The sequence below is a fragment of the Anser cygnoides genome, chromosome 4 (genome assembly GCF_040182565.1).
Source record: "Anser cygnoides isolate HZ-2024a breed goose chromosome 4, Taihu_goose_T2T_genome, whole genome shotgun sequence".
Taxonomy (NCBI): domain Eukaryota; kingdom Metazoa; phylum Chordata; class Aves; order Anseriformes; family Anatidae; genus Anser; species Anser cygnoides.
Genome location: NC_089876.1, coordinates 26,483,789 through 26,504,553, shown reverse-complemented (window position 1 = coordinate 26,504,553; position 20,765 = coordinate 26,483,789). Strand labels below are relative to the sequence as shown.

Genomic DNA, 20,765 nt, shown 5'->3' with positions numbered 1-20,765 from the left:
AAGCACAGAGAATTCAATATAGCCCCTACAGAAGTACAGTCAGTAACAGTATACTTCTTGTGTTGACTACTACGCTGCTACACTGTTATACAAGCAGAGAGAAAGCAACAAGGATTATTTTTTTTTTTGATAGCTGTCATATTGGAAAGGTAGGATGAAGATGAAAAGTCTCTAGCTAGACCAGCAGTTTAGAAAGGAAAAACTTCTATTAGGAACTTGGGAAGGACCAATGTAGTTTTGTGTGACAGCCTGGAAGTGAAATGTTGTAAGTTACTGTCTTTTAAATCCAAAGAAAGGGAATGGCAAAAGAGATGGGACTTCAATTCACACATTTTCTAAAAAATTACATATCCTATATCACTTTAAAAGGCAGAAAAGCTGAAGAAATTTGAGAGGTTAATAGAGGTGTACCAAAGATACTTGCCTCGTCTTTGGCATACAGTTTTTCCATTTATCTTAATCCACAAAAGCAAGTGATTACAGATTTTTATTCTAGGCACAGCCTGGCCTGCATAGATCTATCATCTGAGTCTGAGTATTTAAAAATGGATATGATTGGAAAGGTCTACTGTGTCAATGGAAATTAAAGTATTAATGACATAAGGGGATGCATTTTATAGAGCTCATTACGAATTTGTATATTTAAAAATTAAAATATTTTACAATACTTTCTGCCCGTAATAATCATACATAATAAATATGAATAGAAAAATATTCAAGTGTAGTACTTGCTCTTTATTAACCTCAGTTCCTAGGTATTTCAGTTTTAAAATTAAATTCTTATGTGCGTTCCTTTTCTGAAGATGATGTCATAGTATACAGCCATTCTACTATAAGAAATACTGGAAGGAATACCTGTTTCTAAATTCTAATTCTGAAATGTACATCATTCAGACTTTGTGACAACTACAACATAATTGTAGATTGCAAATTTTCAAATTAGAGAATATGAAAATTATCTCCATCAATTTTTTATTTTTTTTTTTTTTACGGTGAGGGTCAGATAGTAATTTTCCACCCTTGCATTTTATGACTGTTTTTGTAAACCATAACAAAACCAATGTTTTCAACTGTCTCTGGACTTACTTTTTTTCCAGGATGCATGCACAGTTGAAATTAATTTGATTTTTTTTTTTCTAAATATAAAAAGAAGTACAGAAGGACTTTGACCTCACACTAAGATCACTTTCAACAGCAAAATAACTTTTTCTGCCAGCTATGGCTCACATCCCATCTGGTAGCAACAGTGACCCAAGAATTGCGCCTGAGAATATCTATATTTAAGGAAAACTTGATTCTCCAGAGTGTTCTTCTTATAGCTGCTATTTGTCAAGTGATCTATAGTAAGTCAGGCTCTTTCTCAAAAGATATTTGTTGCATGGAAGTGACCACAAATCAAAACTAGTATAAAACTGCATAAAAAGAAATGAACATGGAAACAGGGCAAGAGAAAAAAAATGAGAAATGATTGCTTCAGCTTGACTACTTCATATCTTGCTTGAAATGATGAGATTTCCCTTATAAATTAGATAGATTAACTAGATTTCAAAAGTAAATGAGAATTAAGGGAGATCAAAGTCTAACAAACTGGTAAATGTGGTGATCAAAGTAGAAGAGGTATCCCAGAGCAAGGAACAAGGCAAAGAGATAGCTGTGTGATGAAGAGTTGAAGTTGATGTAATTGATGGAGAGGACTGAAGAAAAGGAAACTTGAAAAGAGAGCTAGCTAAGAGAGCAGGGATGTGTTCAGAGCTTAGGAATCAAAGAAGGTTTCGAAATAGCTACTCAGCATGGTGTCCAAGCAGTGAAGTAGTTCAGAGAGCCAAGGCAGGGCCAGCATGCATAAGAGCTCAGTATGAGGTGCTTGCTGCATAGGCTCCAGACAACGTATAGGCTCATGCCCTTCAGGGGGAACACTTAATTTGTTTTTTGGGAGACACAACATATATGGACTTTAAAATGTTTTTGGAGATACTTCACAGTCTTGACATGGGGAAGAAAAAGGAAGAAAATTATGATGAACTCTTTTGGCATTTGACAAACTGTTCATTTACCTCACACTCTTTTACCAAAATCAATATTTTACATAACTGGTGAAAATTCCCACTGAATCCCTGAGCAGGACAGGGGTTTGGAACTAGATGATCTTAAAGGTCCTTTCCAACCCAAACCACTCTATGATTCTACAATAAAATAGGATCAGCAGTAGTGCTCGTATAGCTTGTCAAGGCTTGCTTTTAGCAATCTAATATCAAAAAATGTGGAAATGAGCTGAATGGTGAAGTGTGATTAAATTCCAGCCTTAATTTTTTTTTCAGTTTTCCTTTTCTCCAATCTTAGTTTGTGGAATGTGTTGCAACTTGCTTGCTTGTAACTTGTACAAGATACACATGATTTAATATAAGTTTACATGAGCCCGAATCTGAATCTGCAAATCAAACAAGTTTTTATTTGCTTTACTCTGTGAAATGTAGTGCAGTTTGTTTACGTTATTTGAAGTGCTAATTAAGGGATTTTTATTCCACTTGACAATATATTAGTGCTTAACACTTGATTGGGTTCTGTAAGATACTTTTCTGACAGAAAAAAATATATATATATATATAAATGAACTATAACTTGTATTCCATTACTTACAGAAACAATCTAGACAAAATCCTTAGAACTATGATCATTGGACATCTCCTGCTAAGAGGTATGATATCTATTTTATTTTACAGGCTCTGGAAAAATGAAACACATTATATAGTGTATTTCTAACAGATCCTTGTCCTTGTTATCCTAAAGGCTTCTCCCCTCACATTTTTTGTTTGTTTGTTTGAAGTGTGAATTTGCAGCAGTAGGTTTCTTTCTTTCCTCCAGTCCCATGCTCTAGCTTGTGTATATTTTCTCCATTGTCTGTATCCCAGCTATGATATTGTTCCCCCATTTCTTTGACTCAACAGAAGAATCAATAAACAACTTTGGAGAGCATCCCTAAGCTTTGTCTCCATGTCTGCTGTTGGTCTCCAGACAGCACGGAAAACTCTGTCACATTCGTGTGTCTTCAGGTTTCTTTCTGAGCCTCTGCCACTTGAGGATACCGTGTATTTGGGAGAGATGGAATTATTTAGCTCTGATTTAGCTCTGTCCAGGAAACTAAATATACGTTATGAAAAAAAAAAAAAAAAAAAAAGTCCACCTTATATAAATAACATCCTGAATTTGGATAAAAAGCCTAGATCTTACATTTTGTTGTTACTGATTTTTTGCTATTAGAATATGTCAGAATATCTTACTTCACATGCAAGTTTCCCATGGAAGTCAAAATGGATGACATGGTCATCCCAGTGGTTGACCATCTCATCAGTTCCCACAAGATGTTGAAAAATTGGAGAGCTGGATATCTATAGCCTCTGAGCTACATGTTTTCTTGGTACACTTCCTAGAGAGGTGATAAGAAATTATCCTGGAAACCCTTAGAACTGATAACCTAAGAGTCCCAAAATTTAGGGAACTCGAATATTAGAAACTGGGAAATCTAAGGTGCTTGCCCAGTACCTTGTCCATGAAGACACACACGAGCCTACAGAAAGTGTTCCTGGAAGATAAATAAAAAGTGATCTGCTAGCAGCAGCTCCCTGTCACAAGACATATAGGAAGCTAAGAGGAAAAACATCTCTTTCTCAGCCTTTCTCTTTAGTTTCATGTAAGTGAGTCCACTTTAATTCAATCTAGCCTCACTTAAATTGGTGGGAGGACTGCATAGTGGCTATGGGGCTATCAACCCAAAACTAGAACTTTCAACTCAGATCTCCAGACTCCAAACATTGCCTCTCTCATGTGAAGATTTTTCTCACCAGTGTTTAAGATTGCACTGATTTTTCGCTATGATGAACCTCAGAAAGTTCAGATGCAGTTCAGCCCACTGGCAGTTTTTTTAACTCATACATGAGCTGATAAAGTGAACCATAGCCAGCTAGTTTTAACAAAGATTCACTTTGATTTTTTTTTATATATATATATATTTTTTTAAGAAGGAATGTCTGAGAAAACATATCCCAAAGCTAAGTTTATGATATATTATGCCATATATATAGCAGGCCCTGAAAGGCACTCAAACACTTTATTTCCTTTAGTATTCAATGACCCATGCTTCCTCCCTCCTTCCTCAGCCTCTAATAATTCTCTAGCATTAGGAAGCAAATCAGAGAAGTATATATGATTTTCCCCACATATAAGTCTTTTATTTAGAAAGACAGATTTATTTTCTTATTAAGATAATCTCTAACATCTCTCCAGGATATTTTTCAAATTTTCTCAGGGTTTGAAAGACAGTAGGAAATGCACACCAGTCGATACAGCTTGTTCGTTTCTCTAAATTCTGAAAAGGAAAAAAAAAAAAAAAAAAGAAAAGAAAAAAAAAAGAACATTTCCATAAGATACCTCCAGAACAGAAGTTTAACGTATTAGTTCTAACAGTACAGTTTAGACATTTCTTTATGCCATGTTTTACTAATGCCTAAATATTACTTGCATCTTATACTTTTCACGTCTTTCCCTCCTTCAAGTCTTCTCCCACACAACTAGTTTACCAGATAAAGCACCTCTTGGAACTGGACAGGAATACATATATATATATATATATATATTTCTACTGTTTATCTGTTTTGTTTTCTGTTGAATTTTTGTGTTTGTTTTTAAATGCAGCTCCTGAATGAGTTAGCAATGTCCTTTTTCTAAAATTTCTGAACAGATTTTTTTTGACATTCATGACCATTTTCTTTTTTAGTTGAACAAAACAAGAACTTTTTCTCACCAAAAGTGGAATTTGTCTTCTAGTTTTGCCAATATAATTGACAGAGGGCAAACTGTATCCATTTTACATTTCTTGTATGCCTACTTCATCTTAAATTATATGTCCTTGTGAATCACCATATCAAATGTTTTCACAGACAGACTGCAGATATATTAAGTTCAGCAAATTTAAATCCATCTACATTTGTCTGACACAACCTACCTGCAACAGGACTTTGTTGCATTTTATCACATTTTCCTCCGATTGCTACACCCTTGAGCTTCCCTTCAGAATTTGTTCTAAAAGCTCATGTGGTAGTAAGGTCAGACTAATGGGACTTACGCATGTTTGGTTTTACTATTCTACAGGTAGAAGATGACAGGTTCTTCAAAAAATCCTTGCTACTGAACTTTCAGCATCATACACTGTTAGTGTTATAATACTTCACAGAATCCTGTTTCAAAAAAAAAAAAAAAAAAAGCAATTAGTTGTAGATAAATTGAAATAAAAGATATAAAAGATTCCTTTGCTACTTTTGTTTCTTGTATAACCAAAAATGTGGATAGGAAGGATCTTCCAAAGGTCATCTAGTCAGTCTTCTTTCCCCAGTGCAGTGTCAGTGCATGCATACAAAATGGAAATAGCATACCATCTTGCAATTGTGCTCGCGTTATCATTAGGTACTATTCTTAACAGATACTTGTCTAAGACTTCCAAATACAGACTCCATGCCCCGTCATGTAATCTATTTTGATGCTTCACTATCCATAATATTAGACAATTTTCTTAATGTCTTACCTGACTCTAACTCGTTTAGTTGGAAGCTTCAGCTTGTTTTATCGTCTTTCATATGGCCAGGAATTGGTTTTATGTCTCTTTACAGTTATCTTCTGCATATTTAAAGAGGGTTATTAAGTGAAATAAAGAGGCACAGGCTCCTCCTTTAGCCACTCTGGTCCAAGACCACTCCTATTTTGTCCCTGGGGTCCAGCCAAGTGCCCAGGAACCGAGGGGCTCCACCCAGGCAGGGGAATGTACCTGCTTCTTTCCCCACTCCAGCCACTGGTACAGAGCTCCATACACACCTCACTCATGCTGGTCCCCCTCAGTAGCTAGTTTGGGAACACAAACTGCTCCCACCCCAGAGGCTGTGGGTAGAAGACCACCACAAGCTCCAGTAGATGACGCTAGGACCCCACTCGCTCCAGTAGCTGGCACCACAGGTTGCGGGTGCCTACATCCCTGGCCTGATTCCAGTAGCTGGCACAAGCTTCACTCACATGTATGTGTACTGGTCTTGCCAGTAGTGGGCATGCACTCCTTGCAGTCACATACACATGGGAGAGAGAGCATTAATACACAAAAAGACAGAGTTAATAGAAGATTTAATGAGAAAATATAAGAAGGTAGATCAGACTGTAGTGATCGGTTGCAGGGCTCTGGCAGACAAGTGTCCTGACTGGCACCATTTTACACAACAGGTCCTTTTATATACTTTTCTACCTCCCTTCTTGTTCCTCCTTCATCTACACGTCCCCCATGGGTTTACAAAGCTCTGCAGTTTCCTGCATCCTCCTAATCTAGGGCCCCTTGGTTTACAGTCTCATCAGCTTCAGGTCTCATTTTTGCTAGAAGTGGTGCCTGTAGCTTGCTAGCCTGCCAATTAGTGCGACTGGGAGGTTTTTATCTGGTCATTGTCTCCCAGCTTGGAAATCCTCCATCAGATTATCCTGCTGGAATAAATGTTCCTATTTTCTCACATACTCTCATAAATTAATGTGACCGACCAGACTTGAGTTCCATCACTACCTCCATTTCTTATTATCCCTTACTGAATTTGAAAAGGTCCTTGACTTTGGAGGAGCAGACATTCTCCTTCTACATATCCTTACAAAGGTTACTGTATCACCTTTGAAACATCTGTTCTTACAGCTAAGCAATACCGGTACTCTTTCCTCATACATGATCTCTTTCAAAACACTCTTATGGTCTCTTCTATGGTTTTATCATTTAGTCCATGCCTTTTTTGTTGTGCAGTGCCAGAACCTGGACACAATATTCACCAAAACTTCAGCAAAGCTGAGAATAATATTGTATTTCCTGCATATATTTTATTGGTTATTCTCCTGCTTAGAGGAAAAAGTGTGTGCCCTCCATTGGCAATAGCATACATTTTGTATTTACGTTTAGACTGAAGTCAACCACACTCAGATTTTGTTCTGCATCCTAATGATTTATCCAGTTCCCTAGTCTCTATTTATGTAGTTGATCATTCTGGTTTAAATGTAGAATTTTCAACTTGTCCTTTTCAACTGAATTCTGAGTTCCAGCTCCTTTCAGGTTTAAGAGTGCTTTGAGTTCTTTTCTAGGCATTTATGCTTCCCGTTCTTCAAATACTTCCCATTCTTTCCAACAGCAGATGTAAATATAATGCACATACTCTCTGTTCAATCATTCAGTTTAATAATGAAACTATTAGTGGCAATGGAATCAGAGGTGAACTTGGACTGTCTATTCTTTACACTTTCATTTTCACTGTAACCCACTTCTGAGTAGTTTTCCAACCAGTTATGTATTTGAGATTTGTTTTTCTATAGTGGCTTATTACTTCTCAGTGCCTCCTCAGTCTACTTATGAGAATGTCATGTCAGAGTGTGACTGGCAAAATCTGTGCTAACATCGGGATACATCCCTTTTTACGTACAGCTCTGGTACTTTTTTTTAAAGAAGAAAATTAGGTCTGTTCAACACAAATTGTTCATAACAAGTCCAGGTTAGCAGTTACTCATCTAAGCTGTTTTCTTTTAGGTGCTTAGACATTGTTCTTGTCCATTTTCTAGGAATTCAAGCTAAACACTCCATCCATAATTACCTCAGTCTCCTTTTTTCTTCCTTTTTGAAGGTAGGCATTACAATCACTTACCAGCAACCATTTCTTAAATCACTACTCCTCTTTTAGAGTAAACTGAACTGAAAATGCAGTGCAATGGAATAAGTGGAAAAGTCTAAATGAAAATCAGCTGCATAAATGAAGAACAAGAAACTAAGCAAATGTTCTGCAAAATTGAACCTGAGCACTCAAAGACTACCATTAAGATAATTATTTATTCTTTTTTTTTAGCACCGAGAATTTATTCTGACCCTGGCAATATAAAATGTAGTTGTTTTTTTTTTTCTAAATATGCTTTAACCTGTTCATACACTATGTCTGGAGAAAATCTTCCCAGTGTCAATGGTAGCAATTTCATTAGCCACATGATCGTGCTTTGTATTTTCCTGTAAACTCTTGAAAAATAATACCAAACATGGTGATTGTCGAGGGATATTTTCCTAGACTCCTACAGTGCTTGCCTAGCTATTTACTTTCTCATGTGACATGCCTGGAGAGTTGTCCGTATTTCTTTCCCATGGCTTGTCTAATTTTGTCCTTGCATACTTAGTCTTCAGTTTTATTTGTCCGTCGAAATCTGATCAAATTTTTACTTTCCACATGCTTTGTTCCTGAAGTTGGGTTCAGTGATCATTTCATGGTCATATTGTTCTCTTAGTACTATTATATTTTTTTCTCAGCAGTGTGACAGTTCATAATGTGATCGCTGAGGCAATCAGCTCTGGGGCAGACATTCTTCAGCAGAGTGGGGGGATCTTTTCCTTCTTCGGGGGTTTCCTTCCTTCTTCGGGGGTTTTTTCCTTCTTCAAGGCCCCTCAAGGCAGCCGAGTAGGCCTTCAGGCCCCGGCAGCCGTTGTGAGGCATGTTGTTGCCAGGAGCCAGGAGCTGTGTCTGTTCCCTGCCTCCCCTTCAAAGGCAGCCCCTAGGGAGCCCGAGCGGCCTGGAGTTCGGGGAACAGAGCAAGCAAACAGGGCACGGCGCATCAGTCAGGGCAGCGCGCTCTTGGCCAGGGCAGTGTCCCTCCCCACTCAGCAGAATAGCTCACCTACCTGTAGCTAAACCAGCCATGGCCTGCACTAGGCAGAAAGCTCTTTACAGAAAGTCTGTGGTGACCCAGGCTGACTGCCTGCTCAGAAATGCGGCAGTTCAGGTCTCTGGATGCAGGGAGTGCCTGAGCCTGTTGCTGCCATCAGAGGGTGTCAGAGACACCATATGTGTGAAGTGGAGAGGTTAAGTGCTATCAGCGAGTGTGAACAGGAGATAGACTGGTGGAGCAGCTCCCTGCCAGGCCTGAAAGAAAGGCACCAGGGTGAGACACCCCAAATAGTGGTGGACCCCCTGCCCTGTCACTGTGAGGCAGAGGGAGGGGAACTAGGAGATGAGGAGGAATGGAAACAGGTCCCTGCTCGGAGTCACAGGGAGTCTCCCTCCCTACCAGCCTCACCTTCCCAGGTGCCCTTACACAACAGGTAAGAGGCCTTGGAGCTTGAGAGACTGGTGGGTGAGGATGTGGTCAAAAGTCCACACAGAAGGTTGCCTAGGGCAAGGAAGTTGACTCCACGCCTCAAGACTGCCTCCACCAAGAAAGAAAGAAGGGTGATCGTTGTAGGTGACTCCCTTCTCAGGGGAACAGAAGGCCCTATATCTCGGCCTGACCCTACTCATAGGGAAGTCTGCTGCCTCCCTGGGGCCTGGGTCAGGGATATTGCCAGAAACCTTCTCAACCTGTTTCGCCACTCTGATTACTGTCCTCTATTGATAGACCAGGCTGGCAGCAATGAAATTGCTGAGAGAAGCCTGAAGGCTATCAAAAGGGACTTCAGGGGACTGAGGCAGTTAGTAGATGGAGCGGGAGTACAGGTGGTGTTTTCCTCTATCCCTTCAGTGGCAGGGATGGGTACAGACAGGACCCAGAAAGCCCACCTGATAAACACATGGCTCAGAGGCTGGTGCCATCAGAGAAATTTTTTACTGTTATAACCTTTCTTTTGCAGACTTTTTTTTTTCTTTTTTTTTTTCCCCTTTATATATATTTAGAATTCCCCTTGCTGCAAATTGCAGTTGTTGCCTCTTGTCCTTCTGCTGTGAACATTTGAGAAGAGAATGGTCCTGTAATCCTCCCTAGGTCATGAAAACAGTAGTTAAACTCTTCCAAACCCTATTAGCTTATTCTTCTCTAGGATGAACAAACTTTTATTGATCGAATTTATTGATCAAAAATGTACATATTATATCTATAACACTATTTTATATACTTTTTTTTCTTTTTTATGAGAGAGAACTCATTAAGTGCTATTCCTTTTGTTACAAAGTTCTGAAGCTTTGTTTCAGTTGACATCATTATTTTGATAACAAAAATATTCTGGGTTTAAAAGTAGTCTCAAGAAGAAGCACACTGCACTCAATGAAAAATCCATTCTGTCAATCAACACAAATTGTTTAATCTCAGCTGAAAGAAGATAGCAGAGAACAGTCTTTATTTTATCTTATGATTACTTTGCCTTAACTCTCTGCCCTAAAGCAAAATAAAAATAAAATAAATAAAATTCAAAGAAAGGCAATGAAAAATAACAGTGAAAATGAATCACCAAATGAGTTACAGAGTAATCACTCATGAAAGAACAGAGACTGATAAAAGTAATAACATTTCACTGTCTTCCTAAACGAACCTGAAATTAACTGTTAAATACTAAATTCAATCCAAAAGATAAATCTATGATAAAAAATATGGCTATGGTTCCATACAGAAATTTTGATTTCTACAGACAAGCATTACATATGATTGGAAAAAAAAAAAATATATATATATATATATATACACACATATATATATATATTAAAAAAAAAAAGTCAGAATGTTACATACCAGGAATGCAGAACTAGCCAAATTCCACTCAAAATCAGTATGACTGGCTGCACTCAGGCAGAAACGCAGTGTAGAATCTTAGACTCAGTGAAGTCAAAGCTACAATTTCTAGTCTTAGTATCAACTCAAAATTCTTATACAGTGTTTGAAATCGTCTCCAACTCGACTAATCAGTTGCTTGCTCTTCCTTAAAGTTTGTCATTCCCATTAGCTGGAGATTCCTGACCTTCCTAACCCCAGTCTCAGATTAACACCAAATTCATTACTTAAGTTTCCATTAATAGGACAGTAGAGCAGTAAGCAAAGCAGAGTATATGTTGATGGACGAGCAGCAAATGTTACCTATCCAACAGCTGGGATACAAAGTTCGTAGCTACAGCTTTTAAAACACAAATTACTGCTTTCCAATAAAAATCACAACATGGTTTCTAACTGTCTGCAAAACAAAATTAAGTATTTTTCATCTACGCAACATATACCATTCATGTATTTTACTTCATGGATCCTTGGCTTATTTAGACCTATAATGGGAGGTAAGTGAGTATTTGAATTAGGTTTGTGGTTCTCCAAGTTCCAGCTTAGTTCAACTGAATGCTAGGATATAGTCATCATTAGTCTCAACATTAATATTTCCTAAAATATGGACCCTGCAGTAGCTGAGAGATTCCCTCCAAACTGTTACATACACTTCTTATGATTGGTTATGCACATGTTCACACTATTCAGTTAGGTATCTATCTATACCTGAAAACAGGTACGTGAGTTTTTTAATACATTCTGCATTCCAATGAAAATTATAGACCAAACTTTATGCAACACAATTCTAAAATTCCCAACATTTTTTTTAATGCAAATGCTAGTCCAGCATGCACCATATTCTAGCACTGAAAGGAACATAAAGCAAAGCAATATTTCTGTCCTAATTGCTTGGCAATATAGGCAGCACAAAAATAACCAATAAGTGAAAATGTTGAATAATTATCTTTTTTGTTTGATTATCTAGCTGCAGCTAATAACAAATAGATAAGTATTAAAATTGCTAGTTTAGTTTATAGAAGCTATGTAAATTGTGATTAATTGCACTCCAAAAGTTTCAGAGACTTTGGAATGGAAGTTGTCCTTTTTTTTTTTTTTTTTTTTTTCAAAAAACACTCTCCCTTAATTTATATTAAACTTATTTAATTAATTAATTAATTAATTATTTTTCTGAAAAACAGAGTCTGTGGTGAGGCCTTCTTATTGTAATCATTCCTGAGCTATATTAAAGCAGTATTTGGTAGAAAAGGCAATTTTCATTCTTTTGAGGGATACATCATAAATTCCAAAACAGTTCTGAAACCCATCGGTCATCTGCTGATCTGAATTGATTTGTTCATTACTAATTCCTTAATCATATTTTGTTTTGATTATCTGTTGAAATGAACACCTGTTAGATTCGTAGCCTGTACAGTGTATATATACATATTTAATGTAATACTGTAACCAGACTAGTCAAAGGATCTGCTCTGTAACAAAATATAATGAGTAAATTATGCACTTTTACTGTAACACAGATGTCATTTTACAGGACTACACTGTGCTGTGGAGGAGTTCTGGAATGGTGGAAGTATGGAATTATTTTAATCCAGAAAACATTTCTTTTTCCAATCCTATTATTTTAATTGTTTTATTTATGACATAATAATTCAGTTTACTGCTGGTCCCAAAATTTTCCAGACTTCCATCTGGAAGACTTCCATCTTTTCCAGACTTTTCCATCACCTCACCAAAACCAGTCATTTTTTCATAGTTTTTGTTGTTGTTGTTTCCTCATTCTTCTCATTCCCTTCAGTATATTCTGTAGGAGATCTTCAGCCACTGGATTTCAAGAGTTCACATTTTATGAAGTTCTTCAGTTGCTAATCAAATATATTTTGATGGTTTGGCATTTGATAATCAAATGTGTTTTAATGTTTGACGTTTAGAATTGGAACAGTATTTCATTGAACAAACAAACCAAAGTATCCTGCCCATGCCATGGCCTTCTAAGGGCAGAAGGGACAGAAAGATGAAGAATCTCTTTTTGAAGACTTTTGAATGCACATCACACTTGCTCCAACTTTCACAGGCTCAATTACTCATTTAGCTTCAGTCAGACTCCCTTAGGCTCACACCCACTTACTGACACAAAATTACCTTTTATTTCACAATAACTCTGATATGACTCCTGGAATCCAACTGTGGCAAAACGTCTAACTCATAGGCCAATTGTAAGAAATAATTGTGCAGCCAAAAAGAAGAAAGAAAAGAAAAAAAAAAGTAAATGTATGTAAATTGCAGCTGAAGAAAATGCTTATAATGCTTGTTCCTTCCTGGGCCCCGTAAGATTCAGCTTGAAGTGACTAATGCTCACACCTGAGCTCATACAAGTCAGTTCCAGGAAATTTTTTTTGAGTTATTTATATTATTTGTGCTATCTTTTACTCCTTCACATGTCTCTCTATCTCTCCTTTCCTCTTCATCCTCTTTTGCATTTCTACTCACAGCATGTGTGCAAGACACAAAAATAAATACAATTTTATGTGAAAGAATTTGATACAACTTTGAGATTTAAGGAGAGCATTTTCTACTGAACTGCTGGAGCTGAAAGCAGCAGGTGTGTCAAAGTACATGTGGGTGTTACACAGATGCAGGTAATATACACAAATATATCCTGACCACTTTTGCCCATAGTCAGTCAAAATAAACTTTGATTTGCAAATCCAGATTTAATTTGGTAGAGAATTGGAACTACTGCATATACAATAATGCTCATTGCAAATGGTAAGTAATGCAATAGATTCCAACCCATGTATTTCATTGTTGGTTTTGTTTTTGTTTTTCCAAAAGAGGAATACCAATAATAAAGAAGAATGATAATAATGGAAGAGTTTAATAGGTAGCCAAGAAGTAAGCTGAATAGTTATACATTCCTTCTTTTCCTATCATCTCATAGAACCAAGAACACAAAATTATTGCTCTTATTTTACTGAAAGAAATCACAATGCATTTGATAGATTATAAATTATGTGTGTGATTAAAGCTTTTTTATTTATTTATTTATTTTCCTAATTACACGCATTTAATATATTATTCAGGGTGAACAGTGAAATTACTTTAATCCTCAAGAAATATTCTCTTAGGTGGCTGCATTTCCTGCCATCCAAAAGGTTGCGTTAAACAGAGTGGAAAATTCTTTAACTCTGTGGTAATCTGGTTTTTGAGTCACTAAGTATGTATTGCTTAAGCAGAAGAAAATGAAAATGAATGTCCATGTTAATTTGTAATGAATTGTTGCACAGGGGTGTGAGTCAGACTGTGTATCTTCTCTATTTTGATTGTGATTTACACAGACATATGAACATGTGGTTTCCCTATAGTTCACTAAATTCCAATGAAAATATCATATTTGTCTAAGCAGAGTGAAAGTCACGATGTATGCTATTTACTATATAGAACAGCAATTCTGTGATCACATTGCATGGCTGACAAAGGCACTATTGAATGACAATTTTTAAGAAACTGAATAATCAGAGCATTTATTTCTGCTACCATGGGTCTATAGAAATAAAGATGCAGTTGTTTCAATAAAACATGCAATATTTGGAGAGAAGAAAAATTAAATAAGGATTCTTGTGTCCTTAAAACTGGAAATTAAACACTCAACCAGACAAAGAAATGACAGAGATAAATTACAAAGACTAGAAATGTATTCTGTGAAAAATAAATTGGAGCTAGTTATTGTAGAGGAATCAATATTCTTGTTGACCTGAGCTTAGAAGTAATGCCAGATTAGTCACTAGTTTGATAAACAATTAGGCAAAATACCTGTGGGCACTGCATTTCAGGGCTCTTTTGCAAAAATACTTCAGTGAACATGGAGTACATCCATCCCACTACCTACAAATCTGGTGCCACAATCACAGAAGCAGTTTGTAACAAGAAATATAAAATGAAAAAAACTGTTTTGGGGCATGTTTGAGACTACAAATGCTTGGGAATTTGGGAACTTTCATATTTGGAGGTTAGGTAGGTATGTGTAGCTGATTGAATTGACAGCTAAAAGGGACTTCAGTAGCTGTGCAGATGGGGATATGGCTGTAGTATATTACAGCTCCATTCTGGTCTATGCATTCAATCATGGAAAACAAGATGTGAAGGAAGGATCATTTTTGCCCAGATATCATTCTGGGAAGAAGCGAGATGCAGCTGAGTATTCACCTTGCACTCAGGGCATGAGAAGCACTCCTGGGTCCCTAGTTTAGTTGTAGTCTTATTTTATCACTTACAGAAAAAGAAGAGCAAGAACAATTTAATGTGGAATGATTTTGGGGAATAGAATTGAGAACTATAAATGGATGTAATAAAAAGGTGTTATAAAATAGTTAGAACTTCTAAAAAATGTCTTTTTTTTTTTTTTACTGTCATGTGGAACGATCTCTAAAGGTCAATGGAGAATACATTAAACGACCTTCTGTATCTGGTGCCTTAGAGGCATGAGACAAACCATTTTTTCCTCAAAATGATACCATGTCTATTCATTAAGAGTTACATGATACTAAGATTTCATGCAACAGTTACTCTCTATGATTTCAAACAATTCTGAAAAATAATAGTTTTTGTCCCTGTGTTTCCACAAAGCTATAGTCTTTAATCCCAAATTTGTTCTTCTTGATTGCCAGTTTGCTGAACTTCTGTGTATGCAGCCTGATACAAAGACTTTAAAATCGATGTATTTTGCCAAATCTGATATATTATTTCAAACATTTTGATTTATATAGTATATTAAGTGTGTATAGTATCCGGGACTTTAAGGAGAATATTTTAAAATGTATTTTTTTAATAATCTTTTAAAAAGAAGAATATTAGAAAAAAATAAGATAAACATGGCTTTAAATGAAGGTGAACAAGTTATAAATAATTGCAAGAGTTGCTTCAGTGTTTCGGAAAAAAAAAAGAGGAAGGAGAGAAAGAAAGAGAAAGAGAGAGAAAGAAAGAAAGAGAAAGAATCTAAATACAAGAAAAATAGTTTTATTTATATAAAAATTCGTCAAAGACTTTGTTTATATTGAAATTAAAAGAACAGGTGAGAGCAGTCTACAAAAAGCTGTGTTCAATGAAAATCAAGGTTATCATAATATTCTTTCATTTAATACCCTCATTTTCAACAAAGTTCACTTCAAACTGCTTTATGTGACTTTCTATCTATATTTGCGTTGTAGGCCAGCTACTTCAATATGGTACTACTTTCAGAACAATGTCCTAGAAGCAGAGTGGTACTCTTCTTTTATCTCTACACAGGCATGGTCTAACACAATAGGTACCACAGTACCCAGACCTGAAATATGCTATAGTGAGTTCAGTGGGATGGAAGTAAATATAGAAATTTTTGAAATAAAGCAGAAAGAGTAAGAAAATAATTAGCATAAAGAAAATTAAATAAAAACAAACAAAAAACAACACCAGAAGTAACAGGACATAAATAGATCAATCTAGAGAGGTTTACACATTAAGAAGGAAGGAAGGAAGGAAGGAAGGAAGGAAGGAAGGAAAACTTTTAACACGTTACCATTTCCTTACAATTGGTACTCAGTGACGTATTTGATAATGACCTTCAGTAACCTGGTTAGAATAGATAAGAAATGCTGTAGCTGTGATATGCCTAAGTACAAAGTTTTCATTAAGGTTAATTATCTAATTAATTCTGTCAAATGAATAAATCCTAGCATTTACCATATATTTGTGTAATTTACTTTGTTACGGATACTTCTTTGTATCAAAGAACGGGTGGGAAAGGAAGTGAAAGAGAAAGTTGACTCAGTAATAAAGGAAAGGCAAGGATAGTTATACTCACTAGGAAAAGGCATTTTCAATAGCAAAATACTTCAGGTACAGACTACATCTTTCTGCTTTGAGTCAGAAAATAATTTAAGCTGGAAAGGGATTTCTAGAGATCATCAAGTTTGCTCAAAATAGGGTCAGCTCTGAAGGACTTTTCCCTACAAGAGAGAAATTATGCTTAAGCTGTCCTAGACACTCTAAAGGAGTAATTGATATAAAGAGAATGAAAGTAATGACAAAAATCTAATCTTTTGGTGTGGAGACCAGATTTATGTGCATCGTGGGGAAGAGCTGGTGCTAGTAGCTCAGCAGCAGATCTTCAAAAGAAGGATCCCATTTTAAATTCCTAAGCAGAAAATGAGATACACATTTGAACTCATGGTTTACATCTTCCAATTTCCTCAATTCTAACATCTAGGATAAATTCAAGTTCAGAAGTTCTATATTGATTTGCTTAAATTACTAAATGCAAAAAAAAAAAAAGGAAAAAAAGTTTACAGTTGTACTACCTCAAAATTTACCTTCAGAAATTGTTGAGAAAAGAATAGGAGAAAAAGCTACTTGCCTTCAGATTTGTTTTGTTTTCCTTCTTCCACATTTTCCTTTTGCTGAAGATATTTAAACAATCTTTGTTATTGGATAACTTTTATTATCAGATTAATCTGAACTCCTTTTGAAACTGTAAAAAGACCTGGAAAATCATTTTTTTGCCATTGTATAAAACATAATATAAATCAATTGCAGCAAAATCAAGGGACTGTTCTGAGTGTAAATGTGACAGTCACCCAGGAATAGCACAATGACTCACAACAACTGGAGGTGCAGAGATGCACAGCACTGGTAGCTTGTTTAAAGTTAATATATATTTTCTTTCTCATTTTTATCAGGGTTGGCTGACAACTTCAGAAATAGTCTTTGGGAAACAGAATGCAAACCCAAAAGAGAAAAAAGGAAATACTGAAAATGACCAAAGATGTTTGTCATGTTGTAATAGGAAAATTATAAACTAGAACTGTCAAATCAGAGATCTGGCATTTGGGATGAGTGTTATTTGTGAATGTTTTATATTGTCATTGGCAAAACTTGAATCTTTCCTAAGCATCAGCTGCACAACAATGTTATTAGTGTAGGATTCCATACTTTTATGTATGCCTTGAAAGTTTTAATGGGTTTCATGCTCATGGGTTTCATAAAGCTAGAAGGGCAGCTGAGAAATAATAACTTTGATGTAGAAAATACAGCTATAACACAGCAGGCTACCAGTCTCTTTCTAATATTGTGATCCATTTTTAAGTTATTTTGATTTTAAACAATCAATTTGAAACAACACAGACTCTGATTTTTTGTCCTTTATCCATTACAAACACTGAAGAAAAACTTGCAAAGGCTTTCAATAATTTAACAATGGTAATAAGTATGGGTCTTCTAAAATGCATACTATATTTTAAAAAGTTATTTGCTTCTGCATTTGTGGTAGGAAGTTTTGGTGCACTTAACAAGGTTTAGAGCATGCTGAAATGCTAATTCAAAAAAAGATAAAAACATTGCTGGAATCCAATGAGTATCTTGGCCAAACTTCACTTAGGAAGTTACCTGAAATGTTCTGATGAGTCAGTAGTATCTTAATGTGGGATACTTACTGTGCTTAATGACAATTTAAAGAAAAGTTTTAGCAGTGCTCTGTGAATCTTTTCTGTTTAAAAAAAAAATCTTTTTAAGAATTTAATACAATCTCTATGGTCACAACAATGAGAACACTTGCATGTATTTTCTAGAAATTTCATAACTGAATTCATGTGTTACAGAACTGTTCTTCCCCCAAACCTACAAATAGTTAATTTATTAAATATTTCCTAAAACAGAGTTTCAAAATGCTTAAAAATTCTATAAATCATGCTCAGAATAAGGTTTATTTTCAACATGCAGGAACACTGCTATTCAAAATGACCTCATAAAATTGATCCAAATGCTATTTAAATGTAGATCTGTAAGGGATTGCTCAATATTGGTCATTATATCTGACATATGAATCTGATTTTCTTTAATGTATATATATATACTCAAACAATAGAACTTAAATAAGCATTATTTCTTGGATACAAAAGCTGTGGGAGATACCATACAAACAAAACCTAGCGCAAGTTGTGATCAAGTATTTATTAGAAGTGGAATGAATGTGGCACATATCAAGGAGGTGTGCTCTCTGATGGTGTATTCTATTTTTAGATTTGAGACAATTTTAAGTATTACATTATTTTCTTTGCTTTGTAAAGTTTTGCACTTGGGTTGCTGATCTGTGACAATACAATTCAATTAAGTGCAAACACCTTTTTCAATTCAATTAAGTGCGTTAACACCTGGGACATTTCTAAAATTAAGGCTTTATTTATTTATTTATTTATTGTGAAAATAGATTATTAATAACATGAAATAACTACAACCCTGTCCTGGTTCCAGTTAGGACAGAGTTAATTTTCCTCATAGTAGCTGGTAGGGTGCTATGTTTTGGATTAGGATGAGAAGAGCGCTGATAACACGCTGATGTTTTAATTGTTGCAGAGCAGTGTTTACACCAGGCCAAGGACTTTTCAGCTTCTCGCTCTGTCCTGCCAGTGAGCAGGCTAGGGGTGCAGCAGGAGCTGGGAGGGGACAGACCCAGGACAGTTGACCCAAACTGGCCAAAGGGGTATTCCATACCATCTGACGTCATGCTAAACAATATATAGGGGTGGCTGGCCGGGGTGGGGGGCCGGCTGCTCGGGGATAGGCTGGGCATCGGTCAGCGGGTGGTGAGCAATTGCATTGTGCATCACTTGTTTTCTTACACATTATTATTATTATTAATACTATTATCATTATCACTATTATTATTATTATTGTTATTATTATATTCCTGTCTTAATAAACTGTCTTTATCTCAACTCACCGGCTTCACTTTCCCGTTTCTCTCCCCCATCCCAGAGAGGGAGGGGGGAGGGTGAGCGAACGGCTGTGTGGTGTTTAGCTGCCAGACGGGTTAAACCACAACAAACCCAATGAAATTATAGTGCTTTACAAAACGTTGAAAAATAATATGTTTTTCATGAAAAAAGTAATAACACATAGTCAAGATCCTACTGATAATCACATTCTTGAAATCTGAGTCTAACTGTACTTCCACTATAAGCTAGTCCTCGAGAAACCATGAAAACTGAATAACAGATAAATGAGGAAAATATCTACTGGTATACTAATTTATGAAGGAAAACTAAATTACATAATTAAAACTGTTAGGCTAAAGTCTGTTTAACAGCTACTGGGGTAGCCTTTCATTTTAACGATTCAGTAAGATGAACAAAAAACCCTTTCATAACAGTGTAGTGGGTTACAGCAAATGTTTCGTACCATTAAAAGTATGCAGATGGGTTTTAAATGATCCATTCGTGCAGCTCAACATACTTTTCAGCATTTTGGAAACACCGTTTTGCTCAAAATAAGCACTTAGCATTAAGATAGTGACCTAGCATTTTTGTAACTGTCAGAATTCTTCACTTTTCGTGAAACCATGAAAAAGACTAATAGAATGTGTTTCTGAATCTGGCATCACTAAATAATCTGAGAAAACCTCCATCTCTCTCTGGATGTGACAAGCTGATCTGTCCTCAGTTGTCAAGAATCTTGCTAAATTTTATCCCATAAGCCCAGCTGCAATCATTATTCTGGTGACTGTAAATTCAGGCAAAAATGTGGTGTGTATTTTCTCATCCTTCTCTGTGAGCTTTTTATTGGAAAATTGTCACTAATTGCTTTTCTACCTTTATAATGATGTGCTTTTTTTTGCTTTCTAACATAACAGCCAGGAGTCAGACAATTGTTACTGATTGACTGAGCCCTAGAGTGTGGAGATGAGCCCTCTAAAAGCCAGTGAAACACTTACAGAAAGGATGATGTTACAAATAGGAAGTTACTTTCCAAAATAATAACAGACGTATTATTTTAAGCAGAATGCATCATCTATAATAAAAGAAAAAAAAAAGGGGGGGGGGGAGAGGAAACATGGCAGAGACAGGATGACACCTCTCAAAAAAAGGTTGTTTTTGTTTTAAGGAGACATGAGGAATTAGTTCTCTATGGGCAAAAATAAATAAATAAATAAATAAATAAAATGGTGGCAATAAAAATCAATAAAATTGCTTTATTGGTAGGAAATTTTAACCTGAACTTCAGTAATGGCAGTTATGAGTACTTGCTTTAAATATAGAAAACAGAAGACATAATTTGCAAACCAAGAAAATGAATGCAGACTCTAAGCAATGTTACAGACTATTAACTTTTTAAGTGTGTTCATTAAGGTGCTTTATTTACAAAATTGTAACTTAAAAACTATTGTGAAG

At 35.9% G+C, this 20,765-nt stretch overlaps 1 long non-coding RNA gene across 1 annotated transcript; it reads right to left on the bottom strand.

Annotated features, from left to right (window-relative positions):
* Window positions 1-4,201: 4,201 nt before the first annotated feature.
* LOC125183880 (uncharacterized) lies at window positions 4,202-10,745 on the bottom strand. The gene is made up of 3 exons (XR_010831037.1): window positions 10,534-10,745; window positions 5,120-5,231; window positions 4,202-4,363 (listed from the first exon to the last, which is right to left on the bottom strand). It is a non-coding gene; the product is annotated as an uncharacterized lncRNA (long non-coding RNA).
* Window positions 10,746-20,765: the final 10,020 nt, after the last annotated feature.